At 44.4% G+C, this 20,254-nt stretch overlaps 3 protein-coding genes and 1 long non-coding RNA gene across 9 annotated transcripts in view; 2 read left to right on the top strand and 2 right to left on the bottom strand.

Moving 5' to 3' along the window:
- LOC148143330 (uncharacterized) overlaps positions 1-20,254 on the top strand; it is a 234,029-nt gene that overhangs the window by 29,953 nt on the left and 183,822 nt on the right. The window lies entirely within an intron of this gene.
- LOC148143331 (uncharacterized) overlaps positions 1-20,254 on the bottom strand; it is a 195,349-nt gene that overhangs the window by 5,807 nt on the left and 169,288 nt on the right. The window lies entirely within an intron of this gene.
- Positions 1-20,254, bottom strand: part of LOC148143332 (uncharacterized) — a 192,485-nt gene that overhangs the window by 13,393 nt on the left and 158,838 nt on the right. The window contains exon 1 of one of the 6 annotated variants that reach the window (XM_087974123.1): positions 6,404-6,427. The exons of the other annotated variants lie outside the window; for them this stretch is intronic. The gene's annotated coding sequence lies outside the window, so the exon portion shown is untranslated. Of the gene's footprint in view, positions 1-6,403; positions 6,428-20,254 lie in introns of those variants that run through there. 6 annotated transcript variants of the gene reach the window in all.
- LOC148143333 (uncharacterized) overlaps positions 7,319-20,254 on the top strand; it is a 59,267-nt gene continuing 46,331 nt past the window's right edge. The window contains exon 1 of the long non-coding RNA XR_015751199.1: positions 7,319-7,375. This is a non-coding gene — a long non-coding RNA (uncharacterized LOC148143333). The remainder of the gene's footprint in view (positions 7,376-20,254) is intronic.

The raw sequence follows: 20,254 nt of genomic DNA, 5'->3' as shown, positions 1-20,254 counted from the left end.
ACTGAAATGATACATTTAACAAACCTGGATTGTTAATCTTCCATCTTTTCAAATGGGTTGCAGGTATCATTAATATGCACACCCCAGTCTTCCTGGAAGGCACCTTCTCCATATAATTTTAATAACAAAGTGACATTTCTGCTCAGCTCTGCAAATATAATTTTGCAAATATACATTCACTCCTGTGGACTTGTGTGTGTGCACACATGAGAGATAAAATGTCTATTTCCATGTCTATTTGAGAACAGGTGCCTTACTTCTGTTGGTGTAAATATTGTTGTAAATCATAGCTGGGTTCTCAGACAGATGTAAGAGAGAGAATTCCTCAAGTAGGACAGAATCAGAATCCTGGGAGACCCCCATTTCTGAATGAACAAACATTAAACACGAGCACCCATTTGTTTCAAATTTGGTTTCATTTTTCATGTGATTCCCTGCTATGATTACACTATGTGTCTGGATGGTTGACAGGCTGGGAGATTGTGGGTTGAGGCTTGATTGGCTGAATGCTTTATTGTTCCGGAAAGTGAAAAAAAAAAGGGGGGGGACAAAGCTTCAGCAGAAATCCAGCAAAGCGGAGATCAGAACAACATCTTATGCTGTGGGAACAGGGAGATCAGCACAGGACCAAGAAATCAGGACCTGAAATCCGAGCTGACACCCTGTGATCAGTGCTTTCATTAGCAGCACCAACCCTCTACCTTTACCTCGCTTCCCATTTGACCAAACCCTCGATATTCAGGATCCAATCCTTGTCATCCTGAAGCCATGTCTCTGTAAGGAGTCTCGGATCACAATTATTCTCTTCAATGTGTGCAGTCAACTCATTCACTCTTGTTACAATGCAGCACACATTCAAATACCGTTTCTGGTTTCAATTTTTGTGATCTTTAGAACCCAGTTTTGATTGCTGGTATATTTACTCTCCTTGTCCCTATCATTCTCTAAAATTCATTTCCCACATCACTACACTGCTCACTGGCCTTGTTTTGGATTGTTCATGCTAAATTGCCCATAATGTCGAGGTTAGGTGGGTTAGCCATGGGAAATGCAGGGTTGTAGTTTCATATCCAGTCTGCTCTGCCATTCATTAAGATCATGGCTGATCTATCCATTGTCTCAGATCCTCCCCTCCCTGCATTGTCCCAACTACCCTTAATTCCCCTATCATTGCAAAAACCCATCCAACTGTGTCTTGAACATACTTAACGAAGCTGCCTCTACTGCTTCCTTGGGCAGAGAATTCCATAGATTCACTAAACTCCAGCAAAAACAGTTCCTCCTCATCTCTGTCCTGAATCTACTCCTAATCTTGAGACTTGGTTTCACTCACCAGCAGAAATGACTCAATAAGTTGAGCTTCATCCCCACCATGCAATGAATTCCCACTTTCCACCAAAATCCTGGATGTACTCACTCACTCAGTTGCTGTCTCTCAAATGCAGGGTTTCATTGTAACTTCTGCTCCCATTAAGGGCAAAGCATCTTTGAAAGCTGCTCTGAAACTCCAGCCTTCACAATCACACTTCTGCTTTCACCAAAGATTTGAGTAATACAGCACGGAAACAGACCCTTTGGTCCAACTTGTCCGGCCAAACAGATATCCTAAATTAATCTACTTCCAATTTGCCTGCATGTGGCCCATATCCCTCTAAACCCTTCCTATTCATGTACCCATCCAGATGCCTTTAAAAATTCCCACTCACCTCAAACATATGCCTTCTAGTTTTGGACTCTCCTACCTTGGGGAAAAGACCTTGGATATTCACCCTATCCATGCCCCTTATGAACGTCTATAAGGTCACCCCTCAGCCTCCAATGCTCTCAGGAAAATATCCCCAGCTGAATGAGCCTCTCCCTGTAGCTCGAACCCTCCAACTCTGACAGCAGCCTTGCAAATCTTTTCCGACACCTTTCAAAGTTTCACAACATCTTTCCTGTAAAAGGATGACCAGAAATGAATGCAGTCTTCCAAACGTGGACTAACCAATGTCCTACACAGCCACAACATGACCTCCCAACTCCTATACTCAATGCACTGACCAATAATGGAAAGCATACCAAATGCCTCCTTCACTATCCTGTCTCCACTTTCAAGGAACTATGAACCTGCACTCCAAGGTCTCTTTGTTCTGCAACACTCCCCTTAACGGTGTCAGTCCTGCCTGGATTGCTTGACCAAAATGCAAACCACACATTTCTCTGATTTAAACTCCATCTACCAGACTTTGGCCAATCAGCCCACCTGATCAGTTCTAATTTATAGTGAACTCTCTTTCCTTGCTTATTCCTTAGAAGTTGAAAATCTCTATCCCACACACTCTCCCTCCATTCTCAGTTTGCTGAACCTAATCCCTGCTGTAACTCATCCTGAAGGATGCAGTTGACACTGGTTAATCGGCCCACAAGCAGCGGGGTTCTAACTGAAATGTAATGAATACTGAATGGCCTGGAAAGAATGGAAGTTGGGAAAAAGTTTCCATTGACTCGAGAGACTAGAACTAGTGGGCACAGCCTCAGAGTAAAGGGAATGGAGGCAAGGAGAAACTTCTGGCATTTTGGAAATAGAACCAGTCTGACTCAAGATTGGGATACACACAGACTCTGACCTCACTCTTTTAATGAATTGTCTGAGCTAAGATGTCACATTTTGTTATAAAGCCTTATGTTTTCTCGAAGGTGCCTTACAGGAAGTTCTGAGATTTACATTAATGATACCTGTAACCCATTCTAAAAGATGAAAGACTCAACAATCCAGGTTTGTCAAGATATCATTTCAGTGGCAGGACTCTATAATATTTTTCCATAAATTCTGTGCCTTATGACCTTATTCTCCACAACCATCTGATGAAGGAGCAGCGCTCCAAATAGGAGCCCTTCCAAATAAACCTGCTTAACTCTAACCCGGTGTTGTATGCTTTTTAACTTAGTCCAGGTGAAGGGTGTATTGACCATGCTAAATGACCCATAGTACCCCGGGATGTGCAGGTTAGGGTGGATTGGCTGCGCTAAATTACCCATACTGCCCAGTTCGGTGTATTAGTTGGGGGTAAATGTCGAGCAATCGGGAAAGGGGAAACGGGTGTCGGTGAGTTACCCTTCGGTGAGTCAGTGTGGACCTGTTGGGCAGAGGGACCTGCTTCCACAATGTGAGGATTCTCTGAATGGAAGGGAGTTTTGCAAACTCTGCAAGGCAGCGCGGACCATCCGGCCAGCCATGTGCAGCAGGTGCAGTGTGGGGGCCCGCCTTCAGCTTGGCCCTGCCCCTTCCCCAGCACATTACCCAGACACCTCGCCCCAACCTCTTGCTCCATTGTTGATGTCACTGTGTGGAAATGATCTTCTGAGTTTCAGAGTGAAACCTCCTCCCTCTGGGCAACTCTTCATCTTGGGAGGGAGAGAGGGAAGGTGGGGGTTGGGGGAACCTTATCAAGCAGAGGATGGTGCGTGTATGGAATAAGCTGCCAGAGGAAGTGGAGGAGGCTGGTACAATTACAACATTTAAAAGGCATCTCAATGGGGATATGAATAGGAAGGGTTTAAGAGGGACATGGGTCAAATTCTGGCGAATGGGTCACTAGGTTAATTTAGGATATCTGGTCGGCGTGGACGGAAGGGTTTGTTTCCATGCTATACAACGCTATGACTATTTCTGCATCGTCAGAACCAATATCACAAGACTAGGAACAGGCCATTCACCCTTCCAGCCTATCCTGGGCTGTGGCCTAACTGCACATATTTCAGTGCAAGTTTCAGAAAGATTCCAGCAGCTCTTAAAAAATTTAACATGCTTTCAGACTTTAATAATGTTTCTGAATGTATAATTTTACCTGTTCTCAATTTTAAATATAACCTATTTCTGGCCCCTCCTGTCTCCCAGCATCCATTCTCTCTCTTCATCAGCTTGATACACAGCGATCAAAGAGGGCTGGAGGAGGGGCACACAGCAGGGAAAGACAATGGACGGGGGTGAGCTGAGGGAGGGGGACAAGATAGAGAAAATGGACAAGGGTGCAGAGGGTGGCATGACAGAGAGAATGGAGGTGTTGGGCGAGAGATGGAATGGACACAATGCTGTGGATCATGGAGGGCAGTGGATTGGGGGCACAGTGGGTGGCAGGCGAGAATGCACAGGGGCACCGTGGGTGGTGGTGATACATTTCATTTCAATGCAGAACTTTTCTAACAAAGTTGTGAATTCTGTCTGGGTCCCAATGTCGAGTCAGACTTGACATTGTTAGAAAAGCTCTGCATTTAAATTACATTCTTGAGAATGCTATTTAAAACACGTTCTGGGATTAACAAACCAAAGAGCAGAAATCTATTCTAAAAGATTTAAATCTAGAATTGTTTAATGTATCACATCTCTGTGACACTAGACTCCTTTGGATATAAATTGTGATCATGATCTTATTCTCCACAACCACCTGACGAAGGAGCAGCGCTCCGAAAGCTAGTATTTCCAAATAAACCTTTGGACTATAACCTTGTATTGCGTGATTTTTAATTTTACCCACCCGAGTCCAACACCGGCTCCTCCACATTATTTCTACTGAACACAGCACACAGCTCCCGGTGCTGCCAGTAAACTTTACAATGCGATGAAATGACAAACTCTGCACTCCTGAAAAATTTACATCTGATACACAACATTCGAAACTTAGTGCAGGAGGCAGAAACAAATGAACAGCTTTAAAATAAAAAGCTTTGCAGCTCAACTGAGAGTCTGAGCCCAGCAGTAAGTACAGGTAACCTTTATTGCGATCCAACTTTGTTACAGCTTCAGATCCCCTCAGCAAAAAGGCAGAGAAAATGTAGCTGCTTTTTAAATAGCTCAAGGTCAAACACTCCTTCTCCACCTCCTCCCCCCCACCGAGTACCGGGGGGCTGGAAGGATCGGCTGGGGTGATAAGTCAAAAGAACCACAATTCTCTCTGTTACAGCCTGACTATTCTCGGGAATAAGACTAAAGAGGCTTAAACTGGGATTATCAGATCTGCATCTTTACTCTATGCAGAATCGGTATGCCTTAGACTATATACTCGCCCAGGAAGGTGAGGTCTGCACCATTGTCCAAGATAAATGCATTATGGGCATTCCTGATCGCACTATTACTAAGATACAAGACGAGATCCAGGTATTCCTTGAAGGTACCAGTTGGGGAAAATGGGGATCGGGCTTTTGGTACAATTGGCTTATCAATTTAGCTATGTATGTCAGAATAATTTTCTTCTGTTTGTCGGTATTGTTAGGTATTTAATTGCTAGGCTTATGAGGTCCCTTAGTGATATAGATTTGCCCCAGAAGATGCTCCTTTTGCAATCCCATGGCTCACACACATGTTGATGGCCATGATAAATATGATCAGATGAGCTGCAAAGATGGTGGTGCCACTCTACAGGATGTTGATGGCTGGTCCACCTTGAAGGGCATTTAGAGTCACAGAGATGTACAGCATGGAAACAGACCCTTCGGTCCAACCTGTCCATGCCGACCAGATATCCCAACCCAATCTAGTCCCACCTGCCAGCAGCCGGCCCATATCCCTCCAAACCCTTCCTATTCATGTACCCATCCAAATGCCTCTTAAATGTTGCAATTGCACCAGCCTCCACCACATTCTCTGGCAGCTCATTCCATATACGTACTACCCTCTGTGTGAAAAGGTTGCCCCTTAGGTCTATTTTATATCTTTCCCCTCTCACGCTAAACCTATGCCCTCTCGTTCTGGACTCCCCGATCCCAGGGAAAATAATTTGTCTATTTTTGGAAGCAGTAACTTTTGGAGTGATTTGGGTCAATTCCCGTTTCCGGCAACTGTCTGTGTGGCATTTGCACATTCTCCCAGTGTCTGAGCGGATTTCCTCCCACAGTCCAAAGATGTGCAGGTTAGGTGAATTTACCATGCTTAATTGCCCCATAGTGTTAGGTGCATTCGTCAGGGGTGAATGTAGGGGAATGGGTCTGTGTGAGTTGCTCTTCGCAGCATCGGTGTGGACTTTTTGGGCTGCAGGGTCCATTTCCACACCGGAGGGAATAATTATTTATGTAAAATGCCCCCGATCCATTAGAGTGCCCAACATTAGTTTTAATTGGGTCGTAGAAATCTGAAGTATAATTGTTCGCTTCAGGACATCTAGACTTGAATGAATTTGGCACAGGACACATTGGGCAACCATTAAAGACTCCGTTGTATTTCACCGGGTTGTGGACTCATGCAGAGACACGAACAACTTACTTTGAAAAGAGTGTTCGAGTTGCAAATGGAACGGCTGACAGATATTGAGAGTTTGCATACTTGGTTAGGCAGCTATGTGTCATAGCTAGGATTTGTGGGCGGCACGGTGGCACAGTGGTTAGCACTACTGCCTCACAGAGCCAGAGACCCGGGTTCAATTCCCACCTCAAGCGACTGACTGTGTGGAGTTTGCACGTTCTCCCCGTATCTGCGTGGGTTTCCTCTGGGTGCTCCGGTTTCCTCCCACAGTCCAAAGATGTGCAGGTCAGGTGAATTGGCCATGCTAAATTGCCCGTAGCGTTAGGTAAGGGGTAAATGTAGGGGAATGGGTGGGTTGCGCTTCGGCGGGGCGGTGTGGACTTGTTGGGCCAAAGGGCCTGTTTCCACACTGTAAGTAATCTAATCTAATCTAATCTTTACGAGGCTCAACTCCCTAATTTGGACTGTTCTGGAAGGCGTGTGCTTCATTAGCCTTGGAAGGAAGGAAGGAATAAACAAGAACTGACAAACTGAGATATGAAGAAAGTTGGAAAATGTTACAGAGAGACACACACAGGCAGAAGTTTGCAGAAAAGTTAACACTTCATAATCTGGTTTCAATGCACATTAGCCTGGGTATGGTACTGATATCACAGGGGCCTCAAAAAGGGTAATCCCTCAATACTCAAACCAAAATGTGGGTGACCCCTGCTGGACTGGTTTGTGTTCATTCTTTGCTGCTGCCTATTTCAGTTGATGATGTACATTATTGTTAACATACTCAAACCTGGTGGTACCCAGATTTTCGGAAAGCAGCTAGGAAAAGATCTGAAGCGTGTTTAATTTGTAAACAAACAAGATGCATACTCGAAGAGGGATGCCCTGTGTTTGTTAAGCACTTCCTTGCCTGGTCGGCCTTTTTTACTTGTCTACAACTTGCATATATAGTATCACCTCGCATACATTGTCATGAATATTGTCTAATAAGAGTATTTAGTAGATGAATCAAAACCATCTCAATGACTGAAACAGCTGATATTGGATTGTTGGACAAGTGGAAAATATTTCCATCAGTTAACCAAAACCCTTTTCTTTTCACAGCAGAGAGCGGCGGGAGCTGGGCGGAAGTTCAGGCGGAGCGCAAAGCCGGTCGGGAAGGTAAGTGATTGCTATATAAAGAACTTACCTCGACGCCAACGGTCTTTTCACAGCAGAGAGCGGCAGGAGCTGGGCGGAAGTTCAGGCGGAGCGCAAAGCCGGTCGGGAAGGTAAGTGATTGCTATTAGAGTGGGTGAGTTCTAACCCCAGGTCCTCAGACTTGCCACAAAAAGAGGGTCGAAGGAAGTTTGGATCGAAGAGTGAGGCTTCAGCTCAGGAATCTTTGACAAGAAGTTTGAGTGAAGTGATTACACCACAGTTGAAGAGGGTGAAGACATGACTGCCCAGCTGGTTCAGTGCGCTACGTGCTTGATGTGGGAGGGCAACGACTCTGGTGTGTCTGGCTCGTATATGTGTGGAAAGTGTGTGCATATTCAGCTATTGACCGAGCATATTGCAGCACTGATGAAAGAACTCGAGGACCTTAGGCTCATCCGAGAGAACGAGATCTTTCTGGATAAGACCTTCAGTGAGGTTATTACACTGACCATACCAGAAGAGAGCAGACGATGAGGAAGGCAGAGAGGAGACAGGTGCAAAAGACCCCGGGAGAAGTACCTGTCAGGAACAAGTTGAAGCTTTTGGAAACAGTAGAGACTGATGACACTGCCAGTTCGCAAGGCAGCCAGGTCTGTCAATCAAAAGTTGGCGCAGAGGCAGAGCGGAAGAGTCGGACATCGCACAGAGCCGTGGTAATAGGGGACTCCATCGTGAGAGGAACTGACCGGGGTTTTTGTGGCAGCAGATGGGATTTAAGGATGGTGTGTTGCCTTCCTGGTGCCAGGGTGAAAGACATCGCGGACAGAGTGCAGGAAATCCTCAAGGACGAGTGTGAAGAGCCAGAGGTGGTGGTACATGTCGGCACAAATGATGTCGGGAAGAAGAGGAGGAACATACTACAGCGGGACTTCGGAGAACTAGGAAGAAGGCTGAAAAGCAGGACGTCCAAAGTGATTATCTCCGGTTTGCTTCCAGTTCCTCGTGCTGGTGTGGCCAGAAACAGGGAGATAATGGACTTGAACGTGTGGTTGGGGAACTGGTGCAGGAAGCAAGGATTTAAGTTCTTGGATCACTGGGGTATATTTTGTGGTAAACATAAATTCTACAAGAGAGACGGTTTGCACCTTAATAGGTTAGGGACCAGCATTCTGGCAGGCAGGTTTTCTACTGCAGCACCGCTACATTTAAACGAAGTAGCGGGGGGGGGGGGGGGGGGAACAAACTAGATGTTTAAAAAGGAAATTGAAGGGAAAGTTAGAACAAGAGAAGTCAAGAAAGACAACTACCAATGAGGCAGAAAACTCGGAAAGGGATCATGCTGTAAGGTTGAGTGAAATAGGGGTTGATGGGAAGGGTGAGAGCAGTAACAAATTAAAAATACTATACATGAATGCACGAAGCATTAGACATAAGATGGATGAACTTGAGGCTCTTTTGGAAATTGGCAGATACGATATTGTGGGGATAACTGAGACGTGGCTTCAAGTGGACAGGGCCTGGGAAATGAATATTCAAGGCTACATGTGCTATCGTAAGGACAGACCGGCAGGCAGAGGGGGTGGGGTGGCCTTGTTAGTAAGGGAGGATATTCAGTCCCTTGCGCGGGGGGACCTAGAGTCAGGGGATGTAGAGTCAGTGTGGATAGAGCTGCGAAATACTAAGGGTAAAAAAACCCTCTTGGGAATCATCTACAGGCCCCCAAACAGTAGTCTGGATGTCGGATGTAAGTTGAATCAGGTGCTGAAATTGACCTGTCTTAAAGATGTTACTACAGTTATTATGGGGGATTTTAACATGCAGGTAGACTGGGAGAAACAGAATGGTATTGGACCTCAAGAAAAAGACTTTGTGGAGTGCCTCAGAGATGGATTCTTAGAGCAGCTGGTGCTGGAGCCGACCAGGGAGAAGGCAATTCTGGATCTGGTATTGTGTAACGAACCAGAATTGGTCAGAGACCTCGAAGTGAAGGAGCCATTGGGAAGTAGTGACCATAATACATTAAGCTTAAATCTGCAATTTGAGAGGGAGAGGGTACAGTCAGAAGTGACAGTACTTCTGTTGAATACAGGGAACTATGGGGCTATGAGGGAGGAGCTGGCCAAAGTTCAATGGTGCAATACCTTAGCAGGGATGACCGTGGAGGAACAATGGCGGATATTTCTGCATATAATGCAGAAGTTGCAGGATCAGTTCATTCCTAAAAGGAAGAAAGATCCCAGGAGGCGGCATTGGGTGGCTGTGGCTGACGAGAAAAGTTAAGAAACATATAAAGTTAAAAGAGAAAAAGTATAACATAGCAAAGATAAGTGGGAAAACTGAGGACTGGGAAGCTTTTAAAGAGCAACAGAGGATTACTAAGAAGGAAATATGCAGAGGAAAAATGAGGTACGAAGGTAAATTGGCCAATAATATAAAGGAGGATAGTAAAAGCTTTTTTAGGTATGTGCAAGGCAAAAAATGGTTAGGACTAAAATTGGGCCCTTGAAGACAGAAACAGGGGAATATATTACAGGGAACAAAGATGGCAGAGGAATTAAATGGGTACTTCAGATCTGTGTTCACTGGGGAAGACACAAGCATTCTCCCTGAGGTAACAGTGGCTGAAGGACCTGAACTTAAGGGAATTTATATTTGCCAGGATTTGGTGTTGGAGAGACTGTTAGGTCTGAAGGTTGATAAGTCTCCGGGGCCTGATGGTCTGCATCCCAGGTACTGATGGAGGTGGCTCGGGAAATCGTGGATGCGGTGGTGATTATTTTCCAGAGTTCGATAGATTCGTGGTCGGTTCCTGAGGATTGGAGGGTGGCTAATGTTATACCACTTTTTAAGAAAGGTGGGAGAGAGAAAGCAGGAAATTATAGACCAGTTAGTCTGACCTCAGTGGTGGGAATGATGCTGGAGTCTATTATAAAGGATTAAATTACGGCACATCTGGATAGTAGTAACAGGATAGGACAGAGTCAGCATGGATTTATGAAGGGGAAATCATGCTTGACTAATCTTCTTGAATTTTTTGAGGATGTAACTTTGAAGATGGACGAGGGAGATCCAGTAGATGTACTGTACCTGGACTTTCAGAAAGCTTCTGATAAAGTCCCACACAGGATGTTAGTGAGTAAAATTAGGGCGCATGGTATTGGGGGCAAAGTACTACATTGGATTGAAAATTGGTTGGCTGATAGGAAACAAAGTGTAGTGATAAACGGCTCCATTTCGGAATGGCAGGCAGTGACCAGTGGGGTACTGCAGGGATCCGTGCTGGGACCGCAGCTTTTTACAATATATGTTAATGATATAGAAGATGGTATCAGCAATAACATTATCAAATTTGCTGATGATACAAAGCTGGGTGGCAGGGTGAAATGTGATGAGGATGTTAGGAGATTACAGGGTGACCTGGACAAGTTAGGTGAGTGGACAGATGCATGGCAGATGCAGTTTAATGTGGATAAATGTATGGTTATCCACTTTGGTGGCAAGAACAGGAAGGCAGATTACTACCTCAATGGAATCAATTTAGGTAAAGGGGCAGTACAGAGAGATCTGGGTGTTCTTGTACACCAGTCAATGAAGGCAAGCATGCAGGTACAGTAGGTAGTGAAGAAGGCTAATAGCATGTTGGCCTTCATAACAAGAGGAATTGAGTATAGAAGCAAAGAGGTGCTTCTGTAGCTGTACAGGGCCCTGGAGAGACCACAACTGGAGTACTGTGTGCAGTTCTGGTCTCCAAATTTGAGGAAAGACATTCTGGCTATTGAGGGAGTGCAGCTTAGGTTCACGAGGTCAATTCCTGGAATGGGGGGATTACCTTACACTGAAAGACTGAAGCGACTGGGCTTGTATACCCTTGAGTTTAGAAGACAGAGGGGATCTGATTCAGACAGCTCAAACCACTGCCTTCTAGTTTTGGACTCCCCTACTCAGAGGAAAAGACCTTGACTATTCACCTTTATCCATGCCCCTTCTAAACTTCTATGATGTCACCCCTCAGCCTCCGACTCCAAGGGAAAACAGCCCCAGCCTATTCAGCCTCTCCCTCTCGCTCATACCCTCCAATTCTGACACCAGCCTTATAAACCTTTTCCAAACCCTTTCAAGTTTCACAACATCCTTCCATAGGATGGAGATCAGAATTACACACAATATTTCAAAAGTGGCCTAACCAATGTCCTGTGCAGCCACAATATGACCTCCCAACTCCTTCACTCAATGCTCTGACCAATAGAGAAAAGCATACCAAACATCATCTTCACTATCCTGTCTACCTGCGACTCCACTTACAAGGAACTATGAACATGCACTCCAAGGTCTCTTTCTTCTGCAACACTCCCCCTGTGTAAGTCCTGCCTGCATTGCTTGACCAAAATGCAACACATCACATTTCCCCAAGTTCAACTCCATCTGCCCCTCCTTAGCCTATCAGCCTATCCAATCAATTATAATTTATAGTGAACTGTTATTCCTTAGAAGCTGAAGATCTCCATCCCACACACTCTCCCTCAATTTTCAATTTGATGAACCTAATCCCCTGCTGTACCTCATCCTGAAGGGTCTGGTTCATGCTGATTAGCAGGGCCATACTCAGGGGAGATCTAATTGAAACATACAGAATACTGGACAGCCTAGACAGAGTGGATGTTGGGAAGATGTTTCCATTGATAGGAGAAACTAAGACCCGAGGGCACAGCTTTAGAGGAAAGGGAAGACTTTTTGGAATGGAGATAAGGAGAAACCTCTTCAGTCAGAGTGGTGAATCTATGGAATTCATTGGCATAGAAAACTGCAGAGGCCAGGTCACTGAGGATATTTAGACTTAGATAGCTAGGTTCTTGAGTATTGAGGGGATCGAGGGTGACAGGGAGAAAGCAGCAGAATGGCACCCAGAAACTGATCAGCCACGATTGAATGGTATGAGCAGACCCGATGGGCTGAATAGCCTACTTTCTGCTCCGATGTCTTATAGTCTCTTGCTGTCCAGGACACAGAATTGGGAGCAGGAGTCGGCCATTTGGTCTTTTAAGCCTGCACCAGCATTGAACAGATCATAAATGGATATGGATCTCCCTACATCGAGATGCAGAGGCTGGGACTTTTTTCACTGGAGCATCGGAGGTTAAGAGGTGTCCTTAGAGAGATTTAAAAATTATTAAAAAATCATGAGGGGTATAGGTGAAGTGATTGGCAGGTGTCATTTCAAGATTAGGGAGCAAATGTTTAAAGTGAGAGTAGAACGAGTCTAAAGACATGAGGAGCACTTTATTTAAAAAAAAAAGAGTGGTTTGTGTGTGGAATGAATGTCCAGAGGAAGTGGTGGATGCAGGTACAGTTACAATGTTTAAAATACATTTTGATAAGTACATGAACAGGAAAGGTTCGGAAGGACATGGGCCAAACACAGGCAGGTTGGATTAATTTAATTTGTGAATATAGTCAGCATGGATAGAAGGGTGTGTTTCTATGCTGTATGACTGTCACTGTTCTGTACTAGCCTTAAAACTATTTTCTTGCCTTCCCCAAGAACCATCCACTTCTGTTGTTCAAAAGTGATATGAACTCAGCCTTGAATATATTCAATGACCCCCTAACTGCAGGAAGACACCCCCACTTCTAAATTCAATTCCTCTTGCTCATATACCACTTGCCTTGCTGATTGCTTGCTGCACCTGTCTGACAACTGGCAGCGACTGGTGCAGGAGGACGCGGAGGCCTCTTTGCACATCCACACTTCATTCCTGATGAAGAGCTCGTATTTGAAACGTCAACTTTCCTACTCCTTGGATGCTGTCTGACCTGCTGTGCTTTTCCAGCGCCACACACATTTTGACTCTGATCTCCAGCATTTGCAGTCCTCACTTTCTCCACTTCCCAATATATCACCATTTAAACAATACACCTCATTTCTGCTTTTTTTTCCACAGCAAAGGCTATAACTTCACCCTGTGGTACTGCACTTGCCATGTGTTTGAGGCACAGACCAAGACCAGCTTTTCCAGAGTCTGTCCTCTTTCTGGATTCACTCCCTTTCTTTTCAGTTGCTGCAAGTCAACAATTGGATCCCAGCATGAAAATAAAAGAAATAGAAAAGGGAGTGAGAGAAGAGAGTGCAGTTGGACAGAGGAAGGAAATTACAGTCTTGGATGAATCTCAATCTTCATTCAGAGAGAGAGAGGAGCAGCAGCAGCTTCAGAAGCTCATGGGTCAAGATTAGAGTAATGCTGGAAAAGCACACGTCAGGCAGCATCAGAGGAGCAGGAAAATCGACGTCTCCGATTCAGACAATAGGGCTGTTCTGAATGGTAGGAGGACCAGGCTCCTCATTGGGCCGGCAAATGAAATTCATGCACCATTTTTACAGACAGATAGAAGCATGTGCAGTTTTTTGCTGACACCGAGGAGCACGCGCAGTAGGCTCTGTAGATATGCTGGTGTAACTGACAGATTCAACTGGCCAAATGTCAATAGGAGAAAAAAAGGGTAGAGCCACAATTTTGTTTCACTTCCCCACCCCCAGCTCGACATAACTGCGCATGCCCCTCGCTATTCTCCTTACCCTCACCCCTCATGATTTTTCAAATCTCAATAAGGTCATCCCTCAACCTCCTCCACTCCAGTGAAAAAGTCCCAGCCTCTCCCTATAACTCAAACCCTCCAGTCCTGGCAACGTCCAAGTAAATCTTTACCGAACTGTCTCTAATAGTATTCTTCCTATTACAGGGTGACCAGAACTGTACCAACATCCTGTACAACCTCAACATAGAAAATTTACAACCCAGGAACAGGCCCTTCAGCCCTTCAAGCCTAAGCCGATCCAAATCCCCTGTCTAAACCTATCACGCAATTCCTGAATCTGTATCCCTCTGCTCTCCTCCTACTCATGCATCTGTACAGATGAACCTTTTTCTTTTTATAGATATTTTTATTGAAAATTTAACATGTTTTTACAAGTTTACAAATTTAAAAAAAACAAGTACAAACACTAATATACAATTAAATCTTAAATAAATAGCCAAAACCTGTCAAACAAAAAGAAGAGATACAGAGAAGAAAAAGACAAAACTCAACTACTAATCTAACCTATAACTAACCAGAGTGTATGATCAAATATCTTACATTATTCAAAAGAAAAAAGGATAACATAGTAATGAAGTGGTGAAGTACATGCTCGGGATGAGTTAACATCAAGTCGTAATAAAACCCGTATTCATGCGGGATTCCTCTCCCAAGGGGCCTGAGCCAGAACTGTTACCTCAACTAAATGAAAGCCCTTGAAAGAATGGCCGAAATATCTGTATCTATGAAATTCAAAAAGGGCTGCCATATTTTATAGAATAATTCAGTTTTTTGGTGCACCATATTTGGAAGGTCGAGGGGAATACATTCCATGATTAATCTGTGCCAATTCAGTTTACTAAGATATTTTTTCTTGCATAGAAGGAGAGAATGGAAAATAATTTCCTCCCGTGCACATCCAGAGAAGGTAAGCTCGAGTAGCCCAGAAGAGGAGATACTGGATCTACTGTAATTTCCGTTCCCAAGATTTCTGTCAGGGCGTTTACTACTTTGGTCCAGTATTTGAGGATCTTATGGCATGTCCATAAGCGGTGTGTAAGAATGCCCACCTCTGCTTTACATTTGGGACACACTGGCAAAATTTAGGGCAGGAGCATCTCCAATCTTTCCGGTGCCATATGGGCCCTATGGAGTATCTTTAACTGAATGGCCTGGGTTCTGCTACAAATGGAGATTTTTTTGACATTTTCCCAGATGTCATTCCACATTTCTGTAGAAATTTCCAGCCCCAAATCCTGATCCCATGTTCTAAGCAGATGGTCCATATCTTCCAACACTTCATCACGTAATAAATGATAAAGAGTGCTGACCTATTGGCCACAACAATCTACCTTCTCTATCTGATTTATAGAGAACATCTAATAACATAGTCATCTTCTGTATGTAGTCTCGAATGTAGAAGTATCGAAAGAGGTCTCCATTAGGTAATCCAAATTCCTGATGCAGCTGTTCAAAAGACATCAGGACCCCCTTCTCAAACAGATCCCCTAAATAGGAGATACCGCTGGATCTCCAGGATTTGAATATGGCATCTGTAAGCCCTGGTTGAAAACCCCATGCCCCCACTATAGGAGTATAGGGGGATGTTTTATGTGAATTACCCTCGTTTTGCCACATTATATTCCAAGCTTTAATTGTGTTTAGTACTGTAGGGTTTCTACAGTGGTCCATAATGATTTTCATTTGATCTAAAAATAAGAGTTTAATAAGAGGGCACTGTACTTGAGAAGCCTCGATGTCCATCTAGATTGATTGCGGGTCAGACGTGATCCAATCGGCTATGTAGCTTAACAAGGAACTTAACTGATACTTCCTAAAGTCTGGAAAGTCCAGCCCTACCTCCTTGCCTGTGGAAGCTGTAGCTTCCTTAACTTAATGAGGGGCCGTCTAGGATTCCAGATGAAAGAACCCAGCCAACCATACAATCTGCGCAGTGCCAGCCTCGGCAGCATCACCGGAAGCATTCTCATAGGGTATAAGAGACGGGGCAAGACATTCATTTTAATTAGGGCTATTCTACCGAGCCAGGAAATTGGAAGGTTTCCCCAGCGTTGAAGGCCCTGTCTTACCCTTTTCACAAAATTGACCTTGTATAGCTGGCCAAATACTGGGTGATAAAAACGCCTAAGTATAAGAAATCCTCCATCCAATAAGTGGGACATACTCGTGAGGCATGGCCTCAGATTTTGAAAAATTAATTTTGTAGCCTGAAAATGCACTACATGTATTAATAACTTGGATTAAGTGAGGCACGGACATCAGAGGATTACTAAGAAAAAGGAGGTCATAATCTGCATATAGGGTAACTTTATGTTTAACCTGTACCAACCCTCGGGGCCGTTATATTAGAGTCAGCCCGTATAGCTTCCGCCATTTGCTCAATTATTAGCGCGAATAGCAACGGTGAGAGAGGACATCCCTGATGGCAGCCCCTACCCACACTGAAGCTATCCAAACCTAATTCATTGGTGATCACAACTGCTTTGGGATCATTATACAGTGTTGAGACCCATATCTCTAGCCTCAATGCTAATGTTTTAGAGAGAATTTTAAAATCTACAGTTAGCAAGACACACAATCATCTGGATCATTTCCTTTTTTGAGAATAAGGGAGATATTCACCTCTTTCAGTGAAGGCAGGAGGCAGCCCTGACTTATATGAGTAGTTGTACATGTCCATAAGTGGGCCAGCTAATACTCCTGTGAACTCTTTGTAAAATTAAACCTGAAAGCCCTCTGGGCCAGGTGCCTTACCGCTCTGAAGTTACCTGATCGCGTCAAGTATTTCCTGGGTTGTTAGGGGAGCATTCAGGACCGATACCTGTTCCGGGGTTAAGTCCGGAAAGGCTTTCAAAAAAGGACTGCATCCTCCTGGCTCTATCTTCACAATCCTGCGATCAGAATAAAACTTTCTGAAGATTGTGTTGATCCTTTTAGGATCGTGAGTCAGAGTACCAGCACTTTCCCTGATAGCTTGAGGGGCCCTTTTTTTCCTTGCGAGAAATGCTAAGCATCTACGAGGTTTATTGCCAAAATCATATAATCTTTGTTTTGCAAATAATATTTCCCTCTTTGCCGTTTGGGTGAGCGCGGTATTCAGAGCTGTCCAAAGGACCGTAATCCTTTAGTAATTTGGCAATAGAAGGTCTGTCAGCGTATGCTGTTTCAGCTGCTTTTAAGCAAGCAGCAAGTAGATGCTGTTGTTCTCCCTTTAATTTTTTCTGGGTCACCGAGTATGAAATGATCAGACCTCGCGCATAAGCTTCAATAGTCTCCCACATCATTGACGGGTTACTAGCCGTACCCGAATTAATTTCCAAGAAAGCTTTAAATTCTTGAGAAAAATATTTTGTAAATTTACTATCCTTCATTAAGAAGGAATCCATACGCCAATGTCAGGGGGATGCCTCATTGTTCCTAGACTTGATTTCCATGTACACAGCAGCGTGATCAGAAATTATTATATCACCTATTTTACAGGATGATATGGAATTTTAAAAAGTCGAGAGGGCAAAAAACATGTCAATTCTAGTGTGACATTTATGTGGATTAGAGTAAAAAGAGAAATCTCTGCCTTGCGGGTGGAGGTACCTCCACACATGTATTAATCCTAATTCTTGATTCAAATCCGACAATTGTCTAGATCTGGGGGATACACCCGTAGTACTCTTGGGTATCCTGTCTATTTCCGGCTCCATAATGCAATTCAAGTCTCTCCCTATAATTGTATGACGAGCACCAAGAGCCACCAGTTTGGAGAAGGCTTCTGTTATAAATTTGAAAGGATGCACCGGGGGACAATACTGGTTTAAAATCCCATATTCCTCTCCATTTATAAGGGCTTTAATTAGTATATATCGTCCAGATTCATCTTTTATGATTTTGAAAGGGAGATTCTTCCAAATAAGAATGACTACTCCCCTACTTTTTGAGCTGAAGGAAGAATAGAAGGCCTGATCAAATCCACCCTGTTGTAATTTCAAATGTCCTTTATCCAATAAATGGGTCTCCAGTAGAAGAGCTATATCAACCCTTTCTTTTTTGAGGTTTGGTAATATTTTCTTCCCTTGGATTGGAGAATTACTCCCCTTGACATTCCAGGTGCACCATTTAATCGAATGACTAACCATAATCATCCAGGCAAGTCCGTGACCCCCCCCGGAGGAGAAACACCATCCAAAACACCACGAGCATAGACCATAGAAAATTCACAAAAATAGAGATTCTTTAATACATTCACAATATAATAAAAAACTATTTCTAAATAAAAAAACAAAAACATATTTAAACGGAGATTTTCCCCCTCGTTTCCGGGGGAATCACTTCCTTTCCGAAAACCCATCATATCCTCTCCCGACCAGTGCCCCACCCTCGACCCAGGCACCCCATAATAAAGTGAAGAAAATTCAAGTGTACGACCAAGCTAAAGTTAACAGTGAGTTAACTTTACAATACAACGGATACAATAAATTATATTAGTGGATGTGCAGGTAAAACTTTGATCATGTGGAAGGCTCCTTTGGGGCCTTGGATGGAGGTGAGGGAGGAGGTGTGGGCGCAGGTTTTGCAGTTCCTGCGGTGGCAGGGGAAGGTGCCAGGATGGGAGGGTGGGTTGTAGGCAGTCACGGAGGGAATGGAAGGTGGAAAGGGGTGGGGAGGGAAATATATCCCTGGTGGTGGGGTCTTTTTGGAGGTGGCGGAAATGTCAGCAGATGATTTGGTTTATGCGAAGGTGGAAGGGTGGAAGGTGAGCACCAGGGGAGTTCTGTCCTTCTTACGGTTGGAGAGGTGGGGTCTGAGGGCAGAGGTGCGGGATGGGGACGAGATGCGTTGGAGGGCATCTTTCACCACGTGGAAAGGGAAATTGCGGTCTCTAAAGGAGGAAGACATCTGGTGTGTTCTGTGGTGGAACTGGTCCTCCTGGGAGCAGATATGTCAGAGGAATTGGGAATACAGGATGGAATTTTTGCAAGAGGCAGGTTTTACCTATGTGAACAATGAAGGCAAGTGTGCGAAACACTTTCTTCACACCCGTCTCCCAGTGATTTAACTTTCAAGAACAATGAACCCGAACACCTCCGGGTCTCTGTTCTACAACACAACCCAGGCCCTAACATTACCTGTACAAGTCCTGCCCTCCTTTATTTTAGTAAACTGCAAACCCTCACTTATATTCATACCTCTGTCATACACACACTCTCTCTCAGACATACACATACACCATCCTCTCATTCTCCATCACAATCACACTTTATCAAGCATGCACACATGCAAATACACACTCACTGACGCACAGTCTTATACACAAACTCACATACACACACACTTTCCTGATGAAAGGCTTTTCCCCGAAACGTTGATTTTCCTGCTCCTGCGATGCTGCCTGACTTGCTGCAACACCACATTCTTGATCCTAAACTTATTACCCTTTAGTTCTGGGCTCCCCCATCCAAAGGAAAATACCATGTTTAGTTACCCTATCCATGTCTCTCATGACGATATAAAAGCGTATAAGGTCACTCCTCAGACTCTGGCAAGCTACGGAAAACAGTCCCAGTCTGTCCTTATGTCTCTCCTCACCCAGGTAACCAAGACACATACCTGAGGTCGTAAAGTCTGCTCCCTGGAATCAATCCAGTTGCTACAAGTGAGCCTGCTCCGCAATCATTAAGATCATGGCTGACCTGTCCATCGTCTCATCTCCGCCTCCCTGCACTGTCACAAGGAACCCCTTAATTCCCCTACCAGGCAAAAACCCACCGAACTGTGTCTTGAATATACTTAATGAAGCTGCCTCTATTGCTTCCTTGGCCAGAGAGTATTCCATAGATTTTGATGAAGACCTTTTGCTCAAAACATCTATTTTCCTGCTCCTCGGATGCTGCCTGACTTGCTGTGCTTTTCCAGCATCACTCTAATCTAGACTATTCCATAGATTCATGACCCTCTGGGAAAAGCAGTTCCTCCTCATCTCTGTCTGAAAGCTACTCCCTCTAACCTTGAGGCCTAGTCTCACCTACCAGCAGAAGTTACCGGACAGGGTAGGGCTTCATCCCCACAGTGCAATGACATTAGGAAGATGTTTCCATTGGTAGGAGAGACTAGGACCAGAGGGCACAGCTTTAAGAATAAAGGGAAGACCTTTAGAAACAGAGACAAGCGATGTCGCCTTTTCTGCTGACAGCGAGGAGTATGGACAATGTGTTGGTGACACCAGCGAGCAGGTGCGCTGTTGTTCACACTGAGGAGCAGACACAATGTGCTATGTGGCGAAGCTGATGTTATTGACAGATATTAAGTGTTCAAATG

The sequence above is a fragment of the Chiloscyllium plagiosum genome, unplaced genomic scaffold (genome assembly GCF_037043375.1).
Source record: "Chiloscyllium plagiosum isolate Xiang-an unplaced genomic scaffold, Cpla_swu_hap1 HiC_scaffold_27, whole genome shotgun sequence".
Lineage (NCBI taxonomy): Eukaryota > Metazoa > Chordata > Chondrichthyes > Orectolobiformes > Hemiscylliidae > Chiloscyllium > Chiloscyllium plagiosum.
The sequence above is the reverse complement of the archived record's forward strand: the minus strand, read 5'-3'. Positions and strand labels throughout refer to the sequence as shown.